Source organism: Zonotrichia leucophrys, chromosome 2 (assembly GCF_028769735.1).
Source record: "Zonotrichia leucophrys gambelii isolate GWCS_2022_RI chromosome 2, RI_Zleu_2.0, whole genome shotgun sequence".
Lineage (NCBI taxonomy): Eukaryota > Metazoa > Chordata > Aves > Passeriformes > Passerellidae > Zonotrichia > Zonotrichia leucophrys.
Window position 1 is genome coordinate 71605162 of NC_088171.1, and position 23459 is coordinate 71628620.

Below are 23459 nucleotides of genomic sequence, written 5' to 3' on the forward strand. Positions count from 1 at the left end.
GGGAAACAGTTGCCCCGTTCTGGTGCAGAGGGCATGGAAAGAGTGGGTGTGCGAGGTACTTCCCTGATCATGTTAGCATTTCTAATTAAAATCATAATCTGCTCGGACCCAGAAGACACCGTATGATAGGAAAACAATGCACAAACTTCCAAGGGGGGACAAATTCTTTTTACATGGACCCACAGAAGAAGTAGCTCAGATGTAAATGCAGTATTTTATGTAGGCAAGCAGGCACTGACAAGTGAAGCCAAAGGACCAAGAGAAATCCTAGCAGGTGACATGTTTTGATCTGGTATTGTTTAGATACACCATATAAATTAATGCTTCGTTTTAGAAGAACTACCCTTTCAAATTGTTGTTAATTAAGTAATAATCCCTGAGAAATGTGTTGTTACCAACAGTTAGGAGCAACTTTATTATGCTTTCCCCAGGCTATTAATGCTCAAACACAATGGCCACTAATTGCAGTAAGAACTAATTTCCCAGCAATTACACATGCACTTTCTAAGTATCTGGTGGCACAGTTCTTGCTTTTAAACTTTGTTTTTTCCACTTATCTAACTAGAGCACTGGTCAGTCATAAAAATTCTCGAATCGTCCTGCACAGAAATTACCATTAACAAAAAGAAAGCTGATGTTCGCTACCTTCGTACATTATTAATTTTTTGTCGCCTATAACAACAGCAAAGGTTATAATCCCTGTAAACAATGCATCAGCTCTAAGCTCAGCAAAGCTAGCAAAAGCATTTTCAATCAGTGCAGTGAGCTCTGGATAGGTCTCGACAGTTTCTTTAAAACCAAGCAGGGGGTCTGCTGTTTTCTAAATTTACATTACAGCTTTTCTTCTGCAATATGTTATTAATGCAATAAGAAATCATTTTTGGGATGCCAATGACCAAACTTTGACATTTCATCCTGTCAGCTGTTTTCAGTGTAGACAAATTAGGTGGCCATTATTATTATTATTATTATTATTATTATTATTATTATTATTATTATTACTATTACTATTACTATTACTATTATTGAGCATTGTTAAAGGGATAAATTGAGAAAATTAATCCAGAGGCATGGGAAAAAAAAAAATCTACCTGGAATTTAAAGTGATTTTCTCCACAAACACTTTTCCCCTTGGCTCAGGAGCAGAGTATAAGGAAAAAGCCTTAAAGAATGGCTGCCATTGTCATTACATTTTAAAAGCATTCACATGACAATTTAAAAAGAACTGCCATTTCAGCTATTTCTTAAATAACCTCTTTCTTCCTCCATAATCATGGAATATATTTCTTTCACCTTTTGACTAGCACTTTGGTTTTTTTTAATAAACTTACACACTCATTTTGCAGGAAATTATATTTTAAAATGCTTCTCAGAGGTGTTTTATCATAACACATTCATTTGGGTTGAATTAATGTTGAATCCTGATTTTCAGAAATTGAGAGAGAGGAAGAGAAAGAGAAAAGAAAAAAAGCTGAGCTTCCACCCCAGCTCCAAAACACACTTATCTTCAATTCACATTTCTAAATCAATCTCAGCATGACCTTTGTCTGTAATAACAGAATTATTCTGATACTTCTGAAACACAGACAGCAGCAATGTAGTCATCTGCTGGACTAGCCAGTCCAGTTTTTTCCCCCACTCTCTTCACCAGTGCACAGTTTGTTTTCAAGCCTTCAATGCCACAGAGTCAGTCCTCGCTTCACAGTTTTTATTCCTTTTTCTTTTTTTTAGGTCCTTGTCTCTCTCTTTTCCCCATTAAGATGCGGATGGGCTGGTACCTCAGCCAATATGTCTATACATGCCTGAATAGACTTGCAGAAAAGCAGGGTCTCCTTTTGTCTGGGCCCGTGAGGCTGTATGTCATTCCGCACCGACAGGCAAGGGCTCCTCTCTCTGTGGGAGATTTCCAATAATTGCCAGAACAAATTAAACTGGGGCTTATCTGCTCCTCTCCCTTTTCAGCTTGAAAATGGAGGAACAAGACCAATTTTAGCTGTTGACAATGTGGCATAGAAATAGATTGGATACAGCTTATGTGAAGTCATGCTGTAGATAGCAGGGGCAGGACACTGCTTGGAGGAGTGAGGTGATGTTGTGCTACATGCTTCTGATCTGACAAACAGGAAATGAGCTGGGAGGTCAAGAGTAGACTATCTAGTTACCATTGTCACAAGTGAAGGACTATTTCTGATAATAAATTTAGATGTGGCACTCAGGGACATGGTTTGGCAGTGGACTTGGCCTGTAGGTTAATGGTTGGACTTGATGATCTTAGAGGTCTTTTCCAACATAACCATTCTATGTTTCTATACTGGGAGTGGACTGGGCAGCCCAGAAATACAGTACAGGCTGAAGATATGTAGGCATGTTTTGAAAAATAAAAATGAAATAAATTCAATAAATTCTGGATATTTCCCCACATAAACACAGCTCCTTCCCTGCCTTTGTCCCCCACAACTTACATCTTGTGTCTTAATCTACATGAAAGCATCACAAAGAACAGCCTTAACCTGTGACAGATCAATGGGGAGAGTTCTGCCTTGTCTCTGCAGTGGGTATTTGGAAGTCTTGGGCTGAAAAGACTGTATTAAGAGATAGTATAGTTATCAGACACAAATTTTCTATAGAAAAGAGCTGTCATCTTCCTTTGCAGATGAAATAAAATGAGCTCAAAGTGCTTTCTCCAGGCAAAGCCAGACTGGAAACCACACAAAGGAATAAATTCTTTGACACTGCCTGACAGATAGAAATCTGAACTATCAGATTTGAAAGGGACCCTTAATTCTTGGGGCTGCTGAATGCCAGTGAGAAGTATTCGGATCTTCTCTTGACCAACATGATTACTGCTATCAAATGAGAATATGTCAAACACCTTTCAACACACTGTTGTCAGTCAAGCTCTAAAAAGCCATCATTCACTGCAAACTATCTTCTCAACTAGCACTTTGTCTTGGTCAGACTCCTCCAGCCACAAAGTCAGTGAGAAATTAATAGAGAAAAAATCTCCAGCAGTTCTTAGTACTGTCAGCTCTTCAGGTCTTTTTTCTCAAGCTCTCATGTCCCTGACCCGCGTCAGAAAATCAAGCACAAAGTGTGACTGAGTAATTAACGAAGACCAGAGGAGGTAACTTCAGGTTGCTAGAACTGGATGGAACATCTCTTAGTAAGGTCACCCCTGTGTCCTATCACAGGACACCAGTAAGAAGAGATCACCACCTCCCTCTCCACTTCCCTGTCAGGAGGAAAGTGTAGACAGCAGAGGTCACATCCCAGTCTCCCATTCCCTAAGCTGAACAAACCCATTATCCTCAGCCACTCCTCCTAAGTCAGGCCCTTTACTCCTTTCACCATCTCAGTTGCCCTCCTTTGAACATTTGCTAATACTTTAATATTCTTATATTGTGGAGCCCAAAACTGCACACAGTACCAGAGGTGAAGTCATGCCTACGTTGAGTTGAAGAATATTTTCTAAGTACTTGGGGCAAATGTTTGCCTAACATAAGAAAGTACGAGGGTCTTGCTTTTGTCTTTTATATAGAAGAGTTCATTTTAGCATGACACACAAAAAGTAAAAATCTAGTAAAAGAAGTGAAAACACTGGGGAAAAACCAGACAGATTGAAAAAAAGTAAAATGCAAAGTCATATTTTCAATTTATAATGTCAATCCCAAAAGTGCCCCTTTGACCTTGATAACTTCAGAAAATTGTGAAACTTAAATAAGCAATTTTGTTTCTTAAACAGCCCCTAACTAAAATAATTAGCTAAAGACTTGTCATAATTTTATATAATTTTTAAGTGTCTCTAGAGGAAGTTGTGCAAAATTCAAAATAGGTTCATTCTCTATTAGATATGCAAGAAAAAAATGGCAAAATGTAAGTTTTACAGTGTGATCTTTAGTTCTAAAATCTGTGAACAGTCAGCAAAACTGGAACAGCAAGTCCATTTTGAATTGACTTTTTTATGATCATAAACTCAAGAATTCAACTTTTTCAGAAGAATGGACTTCAGAGAGTCTTCAGTATTTTATGCTTCATGCATTCTTATTACCAGTTATCCTTTTTGGTCAGGTCATATATGGGTGAGTCGCCATCCAATGGACAAATGCTCACATTCAAAAAGGGTATTTTACAGTGAAGACAGAACTCAGGTTTTCTGTTTCGGACTTGAAACCACAGCTAAGTCAATAAAACTTATACTGCTGCCAAGAAAATATGATCAATTTCAATCATTATTTATTGTCTAGAAACACTTATTACTTAGGAGGAGTCATTAAATTGTATTCCATGCCTATAATGTGGGGTAGATTGTCATCAGCCTTAATTAGAGCCATGCTGGAGAAAACTGAATATAGAATAAAACTGTCCTTTCTTTTTATAAACAGACAAAAGAAAAAATGAAAATAAACTTTTGAAGACAAACATGGAAGACTAATTGCATGTCAGGATGAAGTTATGGATGACCTCTAAAGTGGTTGCCAGTGCAAAGTCAGGAAGAGACAGCATTCATGGGAGGATTTAGTACCCACCTGCCTGCCCACTGGTGACCCCTCTTTGGAGCCTTGGGAATGAGGGCTGACTTTGCTGGTTGTGGCACTGAATCTGCCTTGTCTGATACTTTAAATAGGAACAAAATCAACCACTTCAAAAGGTGCAATGCCAATCAGCCATGAGACTGGGCAGGGAACAAAACTTTCCCAAACCAATCACAGCAGGACTGGTATCTGTTGGACCTTTTTTGACTCATTTTAGCTGTTGCTAAAGTCTTAAAAAGCCTTGCTGCAGCCACAGTGAGTGAAAAGCAGCCACAAGCAGTTTTGTGTGGGTGGGCACATGGCTGCCTTGCTGCCCCTGTCCTTGGAGGTGGGCAGTCCTACCTAAGGGGTCCCTGGCTAGAGGGTTTTCTCCATTCTAGCAGTCCTGGGACAAGAGGCAGAGTGCCCCTGCAACAAGGCTGCACTTCCAACCATGCCAGAGGAGACAAGTGGGAGAGGAACCGGTGTCTGACTCACCCCTTTTCCACTTCCCCTTGTTACTGATGGCTCAGATATTTTCTTGTAGTCTTCCCCTCCAAAAATTGGAGATAATGGCTCAAGTAAAGGAGCTTCCATTTGGATTAAAGCAGGGGATCCTGACTGTACAGCAACGAGCAGCCTTTAGTGCAAGAGTGGGCGGTCCTGAAGGGTCGGAGCTCTCCTACTCTCGTGACTGAGCAGCATGTCTCAGTCAGCAGCTCCATGCAACAACTCAGTTTATCAGCAGTTTGAGCTGGTAATTACTGTTGAATATCAGGCCAAAGAGGCTTGGCCTTCCCTTGATATGACAAGCTAATCCCCTGTCCTGTCTATTGAGGACTGCCTGTTCTGCTGTTTGATGTACTGGGGCAGAAATGATACCAGGCTGATCTCCACAGCCTTTGTGCTGCTGGCCTCATGCTCAGAGCTGGAGCACTCTGAGGGCCATTGCAGCTGCTCAAGTTTTTTCTTCATACACAATTTTTTTCCTGGTTCAGCAAACCTCCAGTGCCCAAATAGAAACGGGCCCCTTCCTTGTTTCAACCTGCAGTAGCTTTTGAGCACTCATGTCACTTTGCATTATGATTCCCCATGTTTTTAAAAGCTGTGGAAGGGCTGGAAAAAGTAGTGAATGGGAGATTCAGGAACATACACTTGCCACAGATACTTCTTGCTAATTCTGCAGATGGTGTTCTTTCTTCTGAACAGGACATTAAAATGAGTTCTTGTTTATGTGAGGCTATTAAAAGATGCACTAGTCCATTCAACAAGGGCAGTAATGAAGTCTTCTGTCTCCTTTCCAAATTCCAAATCAGTTTAATGACATGTGCAAGGCACTGTGCAAAGCCCCATCAATGTATGCTGGATTTCTGCTAATACCTTCTGTCTAAGTAAATTCCCTTTGCTCTTTCATCTGTGTGTGGCAGTCATCTTCAGTGCCTACCCTGGCTATTTGAGGGTGTACATCCCTTTTCACTGCTGTTCTGCTTTATTTCAAATGTGGTCTGGGGAAAAATGAAATTATTCTTGCCCACTTAAAATCGTGATGAAAGATTTTATAATTGTGTGTCAATTATTCATCACTGGTAGTATTACACATACTGATGTTTTCCTCAAATTATAATGTACCCCCCTGAGCCATAAACATGTTAAAGAGCTGTAGCTCCTTAAACAAATTTGGCACAGAACTCAAATGAATTTCAACAAAGAGGTAGGATCAAAATCAGGTTTTGTGAATAGAGAATCACTTCATCACCTAGGGAAAAGTTTAGAGAAGGAAACAACAAAGAGCTCAGAAATGTGCGTTGTTGATAGCTTATAGTGTGCCATGAAGCCTTTGCATCAGACAGAACACAGTTCAGAGCCACTAAAGCTCATCACCATATGCACAGCAAAGACATTGAGATCTCTGCTGAGCACAGGGCTGCCTAACACCAGCCTCACAATTACCCTATAGGCTGTCCAGCCTGATTAACTACGGACATCAACAAAAATGATGGCTGGAAATTCCTGCAGCTAAATATATCTTTGCTCTGTAAAGCTGGTTTGGGTCTCAATACAAAGTTGTCTGCACAACTGTGCGTAACAATCAACTACCAGCAGCAACCCTTAATGGCTCTGTTCAATGTAAACTGTGCACTTAGGAGTGATTGTGGTGTAATTATAGAAAAATACATTAACAAGTAAAGCTTTAAAGCAAAAAAAGCACCCAAAATCAAATAGTAAGTTGGAAATGATGTTATGAATCTCAGGTAAAGTCAATACAAACTGCAGTCATTTTACATAGGGACAGCAATAAAAATGCACTGGTAGTAGGTTGTTATGAATATTGGGTTGGTGAATGTTCTGCTGTTTTGTTGCTTTTTCTAAGTCCTACCAACAGATGCAATTAAAAGAAAACAGGACTAAGTTCTAAAAAGGAATCTTCTGCAGTGTTAATCACAATAGGCTTAATGGCTGCCAGTTCCCTACTTCCAATAGGAGGCAGCTAGGAACTTTCCACTCAATACAGTGGTATTAATGCCGGAATTTTCCTTTCCTCTCAAGCCTTATAGAGTCCAGGGTCTCAGTGAAACAAAAGACTACAGGTGGTGAGCAGTGAGGTGAGAGAGGATGTTGGATGTTGTCCTGTTGCTAGATGGAAATGTCAGTATGAGTGAAATCAAGTGTACCTACATATACGTGGGTATACTTTTTAGTTACCCTGCTATCTTTCTGTCCAAGAGGATTCAGCAACTTCCCAAATTTGTGGCAGAAAAGGCAGAGCAGGAAGCTGCTGCTGGTCAGTGGGGAAGTCTTACCTATGGTGCCTTGCACGAACCCAGGACTTTGCTGGCCTTTCCACTAATGGTGACTGGAAAGCACAATGATTGCTGCAAGCAGGAGGAGAGTGAAAGCAGTTCAAAACAATTCTATGCTTTTTGGCTGTGGCACTGCACTGACATGAGGAAAGTCTGAGGAGCCCATAGTCAATTATTTAGATTTGTCTCATCTGTCCAGACTGAAGAATTATGCAGGGTCACAGAACTGTTATCTCGTGTCTCTTATGTCAAGAGATGACAGGATTTTTGTTACACAGGAAAATTGTGGATACGTACATCTGACATGATCTGATACTACACAGCCTGCCTGCACTCTCCAGCAGTACATGAAATATGCAGCCCATGTCAGGCTGCTCAAAAGGCACGTCCCTGGCACTTCTTGTGAGCTGCAGTCTCATCAGGAAATAAGATGCTATAAATCATTAAATCAGCACCAATCAGCCACCTATTGCTGTGCAGAAGAAAGGCTCACTCAACAAACATTCCTAGTAAGAAATAACCACTAACAATGAGCACTGCACTAATTTCTACATTATCTAACACCAGCTATGGTACCAAAAAACTCCAATGTCCACTGCTACTGAAACATTAGAATAATGAACAAGCATTAGAATAACATTCAAAAAGCTGTTTGTAATTCTATGTTTGTATCAATAATTGTGCACCCATTTAAGGAGTCTCAGAACTGGCAGCTCCCAGTGACATGAAGCATCCAGAGAGGCATTCACTGACCATGTTTCATGTGAAATGCTAGGGATGGTACAGTGGCAGACAACTTTGTTGTGAAAAACCTAGCACCTTATAGCACTTTACTTTCCAGTTTATGTGATTGGAAAACAAAATTTCCCCATAATATAACATGTATTTGCAGGAGTAATTTTCAGCTGAAACAAGCACTTTCCTCCGGGTTTCTCATAATAAGTGAAGTCTGTAAATTTTTTTCTTTTCTTTACTGTTGGCTTTTGGAGAGGTCAAGGCCAAACAAAGGTAAAAGAATTTCAGGTTTCTCAGGCTGTCTTGCAAACACCAGACACAACCTACTCTGGTCTGTGCAAGAGCAAAGTTGCTGCTCTGAAAAGCTAGCCATATGGAAAATTTCTCTTTGGCCAAAGAAAGAACGAAGCTCGGCTCATCTTCCACTTCTAGGTCCTCTTCTGCTCCCTCTACCATCTCATTAAGACAGAATCTTTCATCTCCCTTGAATTCTCAGTCTGAGCAAGATGAGGGGTTTATGCAGCTTTTTTGCATCTTTCTTTGAACGCCCAAAACTTTTTCACCTCTTCAGTGCAGACACAAATGTTCCTTTCCTTTGCCTCTGTTGAGTCTCAGAGTTCACTTGACTTGCAAGGCAATGGGGGCAGTGACCTATTTCTATAAGGCTGGCATGAAAAGTTTGCTAGCACTCATTTTGCTCAAAAGCAACCTCCCTAGGCTCTGCAGATGTTTAAACGGCTCAGGGATGCCCAGGACTCACTCAGGCAGCAGAAGAGCTGCCTCTGATACAGAGCATCTGTATAGCCTGCCCCGATTTGAAGCCTCAAAATTCAGCTGCATATCACATTGCTGGGAGTAATACCACTTGTATTGTCTACCTAGAGAATAAAGGATTTTTAGCTGGATTTCCCAAAGAAATGGCTGTATAGTAGTTTCTTTCTGCCTGTCAGTCCTCATCTAATGAAACTGGAATCCATTTAGCCAATTTCAACCCTATTTGACGGAAAAGATGTTATAGTGTATAGGGAAGAGGATTATCTGAGATATACCCAAAGGACTTATTTTTTCCCAGAAAATTTTGTATATGCATGCATTTAGGTTGAGAGCAAGCTCTTCAAGTATATCTGCTTCTTTAATATGCCACATATACACTGCTTGCATGGTTGTCTAATGGATGTCATCTTTCTAATGTGTATTTACAGACAGTTTAAAATATGCACTGGGATCTTAATTTGGAATGAGAATGATAGTATGCAATTAAAATCTGAAATGAAATACAGCAAGAACATTGTAGGTTATAATTGCAATTATTACCAGTAAAAAGATGACATGCCTGAGATATGGTCTGTCTATCATTTTGTGAGTGAAAGTTCCTCAAGGAAAGAGCTGCTATTTGTTATAGGGTTGTACACTTTCAGTAAGAGCGGTCACCTTGATCCTCTCTACTAACATAATAAAGCTGAGTTGAATTGAGTTGAGTCAAGGGAAGATAAAACCAGGTAGTATCACAGATGACCATGAGTGACACTAGAGTACTTTCCCAAGTTTTAGAAGATGATGCCAGCACTGCATCTTTAGCAATCTCTGCGTGGTAAAAGTTAGTGACCTTTTAATGGTGACAGTTATATGAAGTAGTTTGAATAATTACCCCTGAAAAGATCCTTTTATATATCTTTACAGACATCCTGCAATGAGATGCTCTTTTGTGGCATTTTCATTTCCATTCTAAACCATATTAACGATTCACAGAGTTGGAGAATCAGATGGGGAGAAAAAAACCCAAAACAATTTCCTGCTTTCAGTGCTATTGCTTAGAGGCTCTGCCTCAGAAGCAGCCAAGCACTCTCTGCAGCCATGATGGCTGAGAGCTCCTCACCAAGCAGGAAATTTGGGGCACTCTTCCCTCACAGTACTTTCTCCATTATAACTGCTACCAGGCAGATAATGGGGAAAGAGCATTGCTAACAGCTGCAAAGAGCAGTAAACAAAGCTACAAACAAAACTGCTTAGGGAAATTATCATTTGGTGTTGCTGGCTTTAAAACCTGCATCTGTAAGTTTGCAAATAATTGCTTGTACTTAATTCAGTATAGAGCATACTGCAACAGAAAAAATGCAGGAGGAAGGAGGTGATGAAAATTGGAGAGAAGGAGGCTGTGTAACAAGCAAGAGAAGAGACCTTAAAGTTATAAAGGCGTTTAAAACATCAGAGGGTATTTTTTGTTGTTGTTTTTGCTGTTACAATTGTTTTCTTCTTCCTAACAGATGTTCAAGGAATTATATACAGACTAAGAAATATCCTGGCCATATAGGAGAGGAATAGAAGCTTAATTTTTTCTCTGCTCTTTTGCAAGAAATCGCTGAGGTGATGGACTCAGCTGTATTAATTTCATCAAACCCTTCTGCATTATTATTAGCCTGCAGGAAAGTTAAGCCTACATAGATCTGAACCTCCTTCACTCAAAAGTCAGATCCCAAATCACTGCTCCTTTTCTGTTTTGCATTTTCTGCAAGGTAGACAGAATAAAAAAAATGTTTACCAAGGGGAAACAGGCTCCACAATACCCACACAGACCTGTACAAGACATGAAATGGACTTTAGAAGCACTTTGTGCCATGTTCTTTTAGCTTGTTGGTGTAGTTTAAAACAAAGGTGATGACAACTGATAACAAATATTCATCTTCTCAGGGAAAAGTACCCTCACATCATTATGAAGCTGATGCTGAAACTTAGTTTTGTGAGATTCAGAGGTGGCATCCTCGGAAGACTTAGTGAGTCTCAATCAACTTTATTTTTCCCTGAGGTTTGTTCATGGTTGCAAACCATCAGTCAGTTCTCTAAGATCTGTTGCAGGTGGAGACAGTTTCACTGTTTTGAGAATCCTGACGTAAAGGGGTGTAGGGCATAAAAATTACAAACCTAAGGAGCATTCAGGCAATCAGCGTTTTCCCAAGGGTTTAAATATTCTGTTAAAAAACACCCTGAGTGACAGCAGTACTTCAACTTTCCTTATATTTAAATGGGCTAATTCTTGTGAGAAACAAAGAAGTGGGCTAGAAGGAGGGAAGGCAGATTTTTATTCCAAGGTCTAAGCAGCTGTTGTAGAGAACGTGAAAAGCACAGAGCCTGAGACCTCATAAGAAAACAAACATCCTTAGGTCCTTTTTTGACATTTTTTTCCCCTCAGTGAATATTTTCACAAATTCACTTGATCTACTACCTTCTGTCTTTAATTAAGATGCTGGCAGGTATGTTTTGCTTGAATTCATGCCAGAGGATTTATTCTAATCTCCTCCTTTTATTATATGTTCATCTGGAGGAGCAGAAAAAAAATTATTCACCAGTTCCTGTGAAGGGTACATACATACTCCTTTAATTGTGTTGGAAATCCCTGTGGACCTTGGCAGAAGAGAAACATTTAGAAGACATGACACCTCTAAAATAATCAGTTTTTGCTGTCTGCTGTGGGGTCTGACCCCCTGACTTGCAGTGAGCAGGAGTGAAGTCCCTGAGTGGTCCCATGGAAGTTTGTGTTGCTGCAATAGCTGAAGCTGAGGGAGATCCCTTTGGAAAGCCTGAGGCAAGAGAGAAGAACCTGTCTCTAAGTCATATATTCATATGTCCACATTCATTAGAAAGTCAGAAGTGGAAAAAAACCATCAGTCTAGACTGTTTCTAACACAGTTACTCAACCAGGGCCAAATTTGCCATTGATGCATATTAAGAAAGTATTTATGAATAGCTCACAGAATAAGGAATCAGCATGAATACATGTATTGCAAACTGGCCACAAGCAGGGAAAAAAAATGTTGCTTGAACAATATCCAGCAAATATGCTATTCAGCTGATCTGTATGGTTTTTGTTTAAAAAAAATCAACAAAACCTCCCCCTCTCTTCCCACTATTCAGATTGCTCTCCAGAAATGGTACAATGTGTTCCTGCCATTGTAAGCATCCAGCAGCCCGACCCACGCTGACAGTACAGCTCTGGCACAGCACATCCTACAATGAAGGGCTCCCAGTGTCCATGAACTTGCTTTCAATGCTCTCTGTACCTGCTATTGACAGAAAGGACTCAGAGGAGATGCCCCCTCCCTCTCCCTCACCCACCTTTTTTCCCTCATACCCCGCTCCACAGTGGCCCTTTGATGAGATCACATAGTAGTACTGATTTTTATTTTCACATTTTGACTGCTGCAGCATTTTTCCGTCCCCCTCTCCTTGGCTCCAGCTCTGTGGGGCATTTGTTAGCAGCCTGGTTTACCTTTACTAGCTAAATGGAAGGCAATGATGGTGCACCCAGCTGGCAACGGGCAGAATGAGCCAGGCACAGCCCAGCAGCACCAACATTGTGCTTGAAGCCCCCAGCCTGTCTCAGGACTGAAATACCTGCCTTTATCAGAAGCTGTGAAAGTTTATCTTTAATTAAGTCCAACAAAGATACACTGGGGCTCAGTAGGCTTGTGCTTTTGCTGCTAAGGTAAGAAGATAGGGCATCACTCCATTCTGTTTGCTAAAATGAGGAATCAGCATGAACTGTGTAATTAAGGGCTGAAAGGAGAAAAATATGAAATTGAATTAAACCTGACAGCGTAATGCAAAGAATCAATAGCTTTATTTGCTGCTTAATGATGATGATACTGTTCTCATTTCATTATGTGTGAGTCACAACCAGCTTTTTGTTGGCTTAATTGTATTCTTTAGCAAGTAAACTGAGGCATAAAATTTACAGCAGCAACACCTGTTAAAAAAAGCTTAAGAATGTCATCAGCTGGTCTAGAACAGTAAAATGAATTTGCTTACCAGCACACTCGATTATTAAGATATGACATTATCTTTTTTCCCTTTTTCTCTTTTTCTTTTTTTTTTTTTTTTCTTTCCTTTTTTAGCAATAAAGGCTTCTTTGGTCTGACAGGACAGAAAACCCAAACATCCTCTGGCAGTGCATCTTGTGATCTGAGCCCTACAATGACCTGTTTCAGTTTTCACGTTTGGGATTACAGAGTAAATCCTAGATCACTCTGTCTCTGTGAAGTGACTCCAGCTTTTGGCAACGGTTGAACAACACTGCATTTTTTGCCTTTCCTTTTCATGGCCTCTCTACCAAAAATAACATGTAAAGAAGCAGAAAGAGGAACAGAAGTGGGTGAGAAAAGAACTCAAAGGAGACAGCTGAGGAAGGCATGACTGTCACAAGACTGAAGGCATTGTAGGTGTTTTTTAAAGCAAAATGGCAATGGGAAACACTCATTCATTTATTTTGAGGTCTTACAGAGTGCTTGAGCCTCAGAGAGGTTTTAGTTATGGTGAATCTGGGAAGGGACATAGCTGTAAATGAGTTCCAGTAGACTGCAGATGCAAGGAGGCACTGGTAAAATGAGAAACAGATATAGGGTAGGCAGTGACCAGTTTCTTTGTCTTTATTTCTCTTCTTCCCATCTGTTTTGCTCACGGTTCCTCTTTCTCCTTTGTCTGTGTCTCTGTAGGTCTAGGTCTTTTTAGCAGCCTCCCTCTTCCCCCAGCACCTTGGTGAGGTCCCTAGGGGCTGTTTCTCTTACAACAACAACAACAACAAGGGGGTGCAAATTCAGGGCTGCAGAGGCCTCTGGGTGCTTGGGCTGCCCTGTGGCTCCTCCAGGACCCAGCTGCATGCCCAGAGGAGGCTGAAGGTGCAAGCCCAGCCACATCCATCCTGGACTGAGCTGCTACAATGGGCAGGTGCCAGGGGCCATTCTGGCACACATCCCACAGCAAGGACCGGGTGCCAAGTGCAACTGCTGTTCCTCAGATTTGGCTGGAAGTGGCAGGTCTTTCTGATTGAAATACATTCGTTTACTTTTGCCAGAAAACCTCTCTTTTCTCTCCCTCTTGTGCATTCTGCAGTGCCTGTGCCACCACTGGACAATCCTGTTCCAGGGCAGCAGCAGGAGTCATAATGACTACTGCCATTTTCCAGTTGCTTTACAGGTCTGCCCTTAGCTCTGGTCTCAATTACCAGGGATTGCATATTTTAATATTACTCTGAACTGCAGAAATGAGGAGCTTTAAACAGCTCAACAGTCACATCACAGCCTAATATTGTTTTCCTCTAATCAGAAGATCTTTGCTGTGAAGAGGTGGAGAGGTGGCCCTGACAATGGGGTGTCTGCACAGAGCAGACAGATTTTCATAGCTCTTGTGGAACTTGCAGATTTCCTTGGGGATCTAATGAATTAAACATTAAACCAATGTATGTTGCAGTAGATACAATCCCATGATTAAATTCAGAAAAAAAATTATAAAGACATCTACACGTGAAGACCTGCAAGACCTCTATGTCCCACAGCATAACTGGGAGTATTGAAATGCAGTGTTGTCCTAGGAAGTTCTGCTACAGAAAAAATCACATTGTGCATGTCTGTGATTATTATTTTATGTGTGATTTTCTGCATAATATACATTCAGCTTGAGACTAAAGGGGATATTTGTTTCCTGACTGCAGACTTTGCAAACCATATGTACACCTGGACTGGTGAAGTCTTTTACACAGCTACCAAGCATGAATAGCTAATTGGCAAAATTGCACTGCTGCTGCTGGACCTCGTACAGTTCTGTTGGCCTCACTGCAATTAGTCAGGTTGTGACTAATTAGCTCTCTGTAAACACTTCTGAGGATGATGCTTATGATGGAATAGAAACCTCAGCTCCTACTGTCTGCCTATCTGCATTGAGTCTGCAGGACAAAATAAAGGGAAAAGCAGCCAGAGACACTCAGAGTTTTGTTAGACCCCCTGAGCAAAAAGATGCTCTTTTTATGTGGTAATTTTTCACAGTAAAGTTACATACAAATGGATCGAAATCCCCCTTCTCCCCTGTCTTTAGGCTGTCGAATGCTTTATTAGATGCTTTTCTCCTAGAGACAAGGAATCCCTGACAGAGGACTATCAGCCTATTGGAATGATAATTCAGGATCTTCCCTCCAAGTTCATGAGCCCTTTTCTTATACACAAGGCCAGGAAGGATTTTATGGGAGCTGCAAACTAAAATATGCTGCCCAGTTCTTTCCATGATAGCTTTTGGGAATAAAAAAAGGAAAGTGCTCTGTGAGCAGTTGGTGTCCACTCCCTTCCATTGCCATGCATACATTGTTTTCACATTGCTCGTGGCTAGTATTTGCTACTTTCCTTCTATGAAAGCAGAAAAGGAGAGTAAGGGCATCATCCACTTCTAAGGAGGCTGTGACAGCTAAAGCTTGCCAACAGCTTGGGTAACTGAGGACCAGAGAGCTGGAGATCTCTGTGCTGTGTACCAGGAGTTGATATTTCAGTGCTGGCACATGCCAATCTTTTTCCACCTAGAGGGTAATCTGACTCTTAAACAGCCAGGAGACTGAAGGTCTCTAACTTCTGAAGGTATCTCTAGCCCTTCAAATTAAGATATTTTAAATGGAGGCCATTGTCTGATTAAATAATATACCAGGACTGGTTTTGCAGGGATTTCTGTTTTGTGAACTGTTTAAATACAATGGAACTTAAAGGTTACTTTTGTTTTGTGTTTATTTTTTTTTTTCTCTGAAAAAAAACCTCCCTTAAATAAATGAAGAAAGAATTGCAGAATTAGAAAGAACCCTTACATTCAAAACAAGAGGCTTGACTAATTTTGAGTAAATAATAACATTTTCCTTAGCTTAAAGATCCATTAAGTAAAATCAAATTGCAATGTCCTGATTGTGATGAGATAGCTGTGGTATGTTAACAGCCTTTGTCTGTACGTGAGTGGGAGTATGGAGAGGGAAAATGCTTTCATAGAAAATAAAGCAAACAGCGCTGTTGTGTTTGCAAGGATGTTGGGAGTCTGCAGATGAGGGAGGTAAACAATTGCTTTTATTAATAGCAACAGATCAATGCCACTAGATTAGCAGAAACTGGGAATAAAGCAAAAAACAAAATATTTTTTTCTAGTTGCACCTCTTCACCTCCATGCTGAGCACAGTCCTTAGCTATGAGCTGGAAGCAGTAACATACCCTACCAAGTATGGGCTCAAATTTTGAGACCAAATAAAAATTTTCCCAAGATTTATAAACTAAACAGAAAGTAGCAATGTGCATACACTGAGGACGCTACATGTAAGGATGGAAGAGCAGATGAATGAGTCAGTGGCTCAGAAAGTGCTCCTCTTTGTCTCTCCAGTTTTCCTCTGGGAAGAATAAACTAATCCAAACCAAGAGAGGTTTGCTTACTGTCTTTTCTTGGCTAGGAGATAGCTCCAGCTCCAGCTGCTTCACCCATACCCATGGTGGGAGGCAGGAGGTGGGAAGTAGGAGCTCCTGAAATTTCTTTCAGGCTGGAGCCAGAAAATGATCAGATCTCATGAAAAAGCAAAGGTGTGGAGACAAAGATGTGCATCTGGGACTTTTGAAGGGGTGCTGGAAGCTAATTACCAGGCACAATTACTCAGTACTAATTAGCTAGGCTAATTAGTACTGAATGTCATTGCACATGTGCCTTATCTTCAGGCTTGTCTCTTCAACTTGTCAACCTGAGCCAGCACATGCCCAGGTGCCCAAGAAGGCCAGTGGCTTCCTGGCTTATATCAAAAGCAGTGGGGCCAACAGGAGCAGGGCAGTGATTGTACCCCTGTATGCTGGGGTTCTGTGAGGAGCAGCTGAGGGAGCTGGAGGTGTTTAGCCTGGAGAAAATGAGGCTCAGGGGACACCTTATCGCTCTCTACAGCTGCCTGAAAGGAGGGTGTAGCCAGGTAGAGGTCAGCCTCTTGGAGGTTAAAAGTGATGGGACAAGATAAATGCAGCCTCAAGCTGCACCAGGAGAGATTTGGATTGGATATTAGGAAAAATATCTTCATGGAAAGTGTTGTCAAACATTGGAGCAGGCTGCCCAGGAATGTGGTAGAGTAACAAAAAATGTACAGATTTTTAAAACGTGGTACTTGGTTTAGACATGGTTTAGTGGTGGATTTGGCAGTGCTGGGTTAATATTCAGACTTGATGATCTCACAGGTCCTTTCCAACTGAATTGTTTCTGTGATTCATTGGTGTTGGAGAGCTGTAACCCTCACAGGCTACAAAAGGCTGTAGGAACCCCTGTCCTGCCAGCACGTCAGTACAAAAGCTTCCAGATAAAAAGGAAAACCAGAGTTATTTACACAGTCAGTTTAATGGGAAGACACCCATGGCTGTACCAGAAATTTTGCCCATGTATTAACTGGAGAAACTCTCATAGTTCTCAAGGCTTAGACAATTTTGTCACTTGGGAAGCAAAAGTGCAATTTAGCATCTTTTCTTTACAAATACTCAAAAAGTTCTCTCTATAAAATTAGCAATTAGAATAAAATTCAGAATTTATATAAAAAATAAATGAATGGTCTAACTTCTGAAAATTCAAGTTCAAGATATCAAACTAATAATTAAAAAATTATTCTCTCAAGAGTTCCTTCATTATGTTTTGAATATTTGTTTTTTTTTTAATGTCAGCCTCTAAATGACATAAACATATCTGAGAATTTCCATTTGCTGTTGTATATATATCACTGCAGTATCAGTGGCAAAACCTTAGCTCCTATCTGGGTCAAAATACTCACTTAATGATTTGATACATTTCTGTATTTTATCTTTCCTAGAAGATCAATAGCCATCAGCTCCTGAGGGAAGTTAACTAGTCAGATCACACATTTCCACAAGACTATAGCCAAAATCTGTGAAAACTGCAAAAGGTTTCTGTTTTGCAAATCCACACACAACCAAATTTTTCGATACTGCTAAATGTTGTCATGCAGTTCTCAGTCATAGAGAATTCAGACTTCAGCACAGGATGTTACGACTAGATGATTTGCTATTGTAAGAAATAATGAAAGCTAAATTACACTTAACAAATGAATAACAAGAGCTCCTTCCCATTATCCTCTTTATATATCCTGATCATGTGGTATATTACAAAATTCAGCCATTCAAAATGGGTATCCCATTTCTTATTTTACACTGAATGTAATTTGAGAGAGGAAAAGTAAGGTACACACTTTATTTGGGTTAATCAGCTGTGCATGTCTTGGGGGAAATAATTTGCAACTTGCAGTTCTAGGGAAAAAACCTCAGAGGTTGTAATGGATCATATACACCAAACAAAATTCAAAAGTGTCCTGCATATCCAAGAAAAGGAAACACCATAGTGGAATGTAAGGAGAGGAAAAAAGCAAGACATCTGAAACAGCCCTTCTCATTGCATTGGCACTGAAGAGGCTTCCTGGGGGGCTACATTCAGATTTGGGCACCGTGCCGCAGCCAGTGTGTGGCTCAGCTGGAGGGAGGGCAGAGGCAAGCACCGAGTGAGATCAGAGGTCTGGAAAACGTGGCTTCAGAGGAAAGTCTGCAGTTAATTAACCTGAAGAAGAAAGTACTAAGGAGGCAACATCACAACAGTCACCAAACACACAGAAGTATGGTGTGAATCAGGGAGGCAAAGCTCACTGTGCGTGCCCACAGCGGACGCCCGAGCTGGGGGCCCTCCCTGCCTGCAAGGGAGGATTGGGCCACATGTGACCTTGCAAGGACAAGGCTTATCAGGCACTGCAGAAGGTTGCATGTGGAGCCTCTTGCACCTCCATTCCCAACAATGTTTAAACCCAGGCCAGGATAATTGATCCTTTGCTCAGGCAGGAGTGGCCTCTTGACCCTGCAGCCCTGCTTTATTTCCATTTTAGAGCTGTACTAATGCTGCTAGGCCAGAGCAGGGCACTGACACCTGTCCCAGGCTCTCACCTGTGCCAATGGTTGGCAATGAAAGTGTCAAAGGATGTGCAAAAACTACATAACACAACAGTGGAACAAACTAGATGTCAAAAATGTGCTAGTACTTAGCTTCCTTTTGGAAGATTATGGCTTTATGACACATTGTCTTTTTAAGCTGACCCAGGGTAACAATAGACATTCTCAATGTACATATACTTTTCTACCCTTTTATCATTTTTTACTAGATGATTTGCTTCAGTGGTAGCTAGTGGCATTGAATTCCATATTTAACTGTGCTTTTGGGTAAAAATATGCCCCATCTTAGCAGTTAGTTATGAGTTATAAAGAAAAGGTAATTAGGAGTTCCCAAGTTGCCTCATCTACATTATTCATTACTTGGTGTACTTCTATCATGCTCCATGTTATTTATTTAATCTCCAGGCTAAGGAGGTTCAAGATTTTCACTATCTTTTCATATGGAAGTCTTTTTGTGTCTGTAGTAATTTTCATCACTGGTCCCTGAATCATCTCTGCTGAGCAGCATATGCAAATCTTTTCTTTTTCTAACTGAAGCAAGGGAAGAAAATGCATGGGTATTTTTGGGTTTTTGGGGGCAGGGAGGGAAGATTTTATGTTCATATTTGTTTTCAGATCATTCTTTGCATGGCTGATTTTCCACAGATTTCAAAATATATGGCTACAGTGCAGGAATTACAGACAGTTCTGCAAGTTTGTTCTGAACTTGGGAAACAGTGCGTGCAAACACATATTGATTTCTTTGTCTGTATTGATCCTTCTTCATTACTTAAGTCTCAAGCCATAAAATCTGATGGTTAGAAAAAAATTCTGATAACCTATACTTAGTCTATTAGAATTTCTGTTACAGGTGGCATGTATTCTTCCATTTTCTTCCAAAAGCATAGCAAAAAACTGAATTCAATTCAATAATCAACTCCAGTAAAATTTAAAGTGAATCTAATTAAATATAAGGAAATACAGAACAACACGCAAATTACTATATGCTCTGTTCTTCTTGTCTATGATGTATGAATGGGACCCTTGTATTTCTTGTCCTTGTCCTCTATTTTTTAAGAACTGTGTGGATTTTTCAACCACTATGCGGTGCATGACGATAATCTGCACTTTTGCTTCAATGCTGCACTTCTGCTCCAAAGCAAATTGCTAGCACGAGCACAGTCTTGACTCCTAATAGGCAGACAGAGGCTGAGAAGACATGACTGCACCCTAAACTCAATGCCAGCCCCACACCCTTGCTAGAGGAGCTGACTGGCAATGTAAGAAGTACAAAACTGACCCCATCAGAAGAAGTGATAGTGACAGGAGGGTTTGATAACATCAAGGAGGTGAGGAAGGTTCCCCCAGGCAGAATGTCGTTAGGGCATTTTGAGGAAGAAAGGGAATATCAAGCTTCCTCAGAGCAGAGCTATGTCTCTGTGGAGTATTGAACCCTGCCTTATCAGGTAGCAAATCAGAGCGTTTAAAAAATGACAACGTTACCATTGTGAAAAGTGATCAGCTGGGCATACTCATTTTATCTGCCTTCAGGTCTTCCTGTCACAGAATTATAGTATAAAAGATGACATTTTGTTCTAACTTTTTACTGATTTGCATTGCTGTTAGAGGTAGGCAAAGAATTCTAATATCATCTATGGGTTGCCTGGCATTTGAGGGCTTATGTCAGATCTTTTGGGTTATATGAATATTTTCTTTGATGTAATGATATTTTCTATTCTTACAAGATCTATTTAAAAGACAAAGAAAAATCTCTCTTCAAAATGTGTAGTTAATGAAATAGCAGTCTGTGTCACCTAATGCATTGTGCATTTCATAAATATATATTACAAGTTAGGACAGCCAGCTTTCCCATGCTCATCTCAATCTAATTCTTTGAGATCTTCTGGGTCACAGTAGTTTTATTTGAGAAATACAGACATAGTGTTGCAGCTGATCAGCCTTTTGGATATTACATTAATGCAGATAGCTCATAAAGAGAGCAGATGGACTGAGAGCTCCCAGCCTTTGAGTATCAGAAGTATATAAGTATTAATTTTATTTATTTGATCATTCATGCATCAAACTACAGTTCAGAACAGATTCCTCTATCACTGGCTGCTACTTCTAAGCCTCTATAGACCTATTCTGACTGTATGCATGTTGGACTGCAACTTCTGAATATTCAGATCTGGCAAGGCTGTTTTTCTTTACTTTATGGTGCTTTACACAGTCATAGAGCAAGAAACAACCTTTTCCCCCCCTCCCTAAGGTAACATGATTCCAGTTCAGTCTGTTGCACAAAATTTGTTGTAAGAGTCAGCAAAAGTCATGGAGAACACAGGTGTCTGACTGGAAAGCCCAGCAAGTGCGCTGAAGTCTGAGCAGCAGGCACAAGAATATAAGACCTGGAGAAATCAAGCGTATAGAACCAATATGCTGAGAAATAAGCTAAAAAATAAAGTGGACATGCTATTCCACCTTCCATTTCCTTTGGGAGAGCTCTATTTGGAAAGTTGATTGGAAGAAATTGTAGTGAGTATAATACAGGTATGCAGATAATAGCGTGTGTGTTGGGGACACCTCCTCTGATCACACATTGCACCCTAACACTGTGGGACTTTACTTTCCCTGTTCCTGGAAAATAATAAGATTGAACCAAGCAAGCATTGGGGGGTCCTTGAGGACATGAGCATTTTTTTGCCACAGAACTACTTGTGGCCAGGATCTATCTTGTGCAATGAATGAATTCCTAGTTCTCTCCTTTCTTTCTATGCTTTCTATCTCTTTATTGTCCAGATCTATCCCTATTTGTTCCTTTTCTATGCTATTTGTTCTTTTTCCATAATATTTTTTTCTTTGTGTGTGATTTGGATGTTCTTATATACATTTGTGTGCTTTTTGATGTGTCTGTGTCTTTTTTGTGTGAATCTGATCTGCTTAACTGAGGAGGCAGCTTTTGTTGCTACACTAAGCATATCATCAAAAGGGAGCTACCAGCAAGTCAGCCCAACACCAGTACAAAGACTGAATGAGCTAAGAAGACTAGATGTGGTGCCTGCTATTCTCTAGGAGCACTGGTGCAATAACCAGTCTCAGAGTCCAAAGCCAAATTTTTCTGTCCTTGATGCTCTTTGCTCCTTAGTGCACATTTTGTCCTTCAGGGAACCAAGATGTGACAAACCAGCTGCAACCCAGCCCAGATGACATTTTATCTTTTCTTTAACAAGAGCAATTACTATAATTTCTAATATCAGTCAAATGGTTGCCAAATGGTCTCTCTACAGCTAAAGTCTAAGGAAATATGGCATATTGCTAAAAAGAAGTTACTTCCCTGTTTATATGTCAGAGGCATTAATCTTCTTCTTTTCTTATTCTGAATCTTTTATAAAGGATGATAGATTTTTAGGCTAGTTGTTTACCATGGTATTAAATAGATTGAGATTTCTCTGTCAAAACCATAAATGTATTTAACTGTACAATGTTCTGAAGTGACAAGGTTGTGCAAACACCCTAAGCCCATTGAAACCAACACAGAATTCAGCTGTTCTTCCCTTCATGCCACTTTGTGTCCCAGGAAGCACAGAAGCTATTTCCAAGCCAAATTTCTCCCTGTGCTGACACCCAGATAATTTTCACCATCTCCCCTCAGACTGCACTTAAGTTATGTTTTCTGAGTATCACAATCCTTCCTTCGGACATGGCACCAAGGCTACTCCTCCTCACAGGTCCCAGGCAGAGCTTCCAGTGGCTGCCTGTTCTTCCAGAGGGATGGAGGGCCTGTCTTTAGAAATCCAGCCTATTGACTCATTTCTGGACCACTTTCTTCTTGCTTTTCTGGCTTCTCATGGGAAACCTACCTTTGAAGCTGTAAAGCTGACTCCCCATCAGCCCCCAACACTGAAACTCAAAAATAAGGCCATGCCTGCACCCTGGGTGATCTGAGCTGCTCCTGTGTGATGATGCACCAAGCTGGGTGCATGATGGTGCACTGCAGGAACTCTGGGCACAGCACAGATGCATGCAGGGGCTGCACTGCTGCATCCACTGAAGGGAAGGGAGCTGCATGGAAACAGCAGCTACTAATCCAAGAGCCTTTGTATTGATTCTGAAAACATGCAGCCTCTGCTACCATTGGAGTTTTGAGTATGCCCTGAGAATGTCAGCTCTGGAATTGAACAGTTAGGCTACCTTAACCTTTAGTAAATTAAATAATGGTGCCTGGGTAGTGGATGGTGGCAATCTGTCATTCAAGACTGTCAGAATAGTCCCCAGACCCATGGAATGTTTCATGCTTACTGGTCTCAGTGCCAGACAGAAGTCCTGGGCATGTTTAATTAACTAGGATAGATGCAACCTCAGGCTGCTTTTATCATCTGCTGACTGGCTGCATTTCTCACTCTCAGACCTGATTCTGCTACTGCTGAGCATCTGAGTATTTTCATTGGCATACAACTGCTGTCCCTCATAGGACAAAAACCAGTCAGCAGTACCTAAACTGACCATAATTTGTGACCTGATAGAAATAAATATGCAAATGTGACAGTAACTTCTGTATTCTGTATTCTCCAACATTCTGTAGGAGTGTGTGGGTCTGTCTGTGTGTTTGTGCATAGTGTCTTCTGAAACTCCCTAAACTCTCAATAAGCCCAAGCAATCATCTTTTGTTACCTATGCTT

At 40.7% G+C, this 23459-nt stretch overlaps 1 protein-coding gene across 2 annotated transcripts in view; it reads right to left on the minus strand.

The window, feature by feature from the left end:
* CDH20 (cadherin 20) overlaps positions 1 to 23459 on the minus strand; it is a 118174-nt gene that overhangs the window by 54196 nt on the left and 40519 nt on the right. The window lies entirely within an intron of this gene.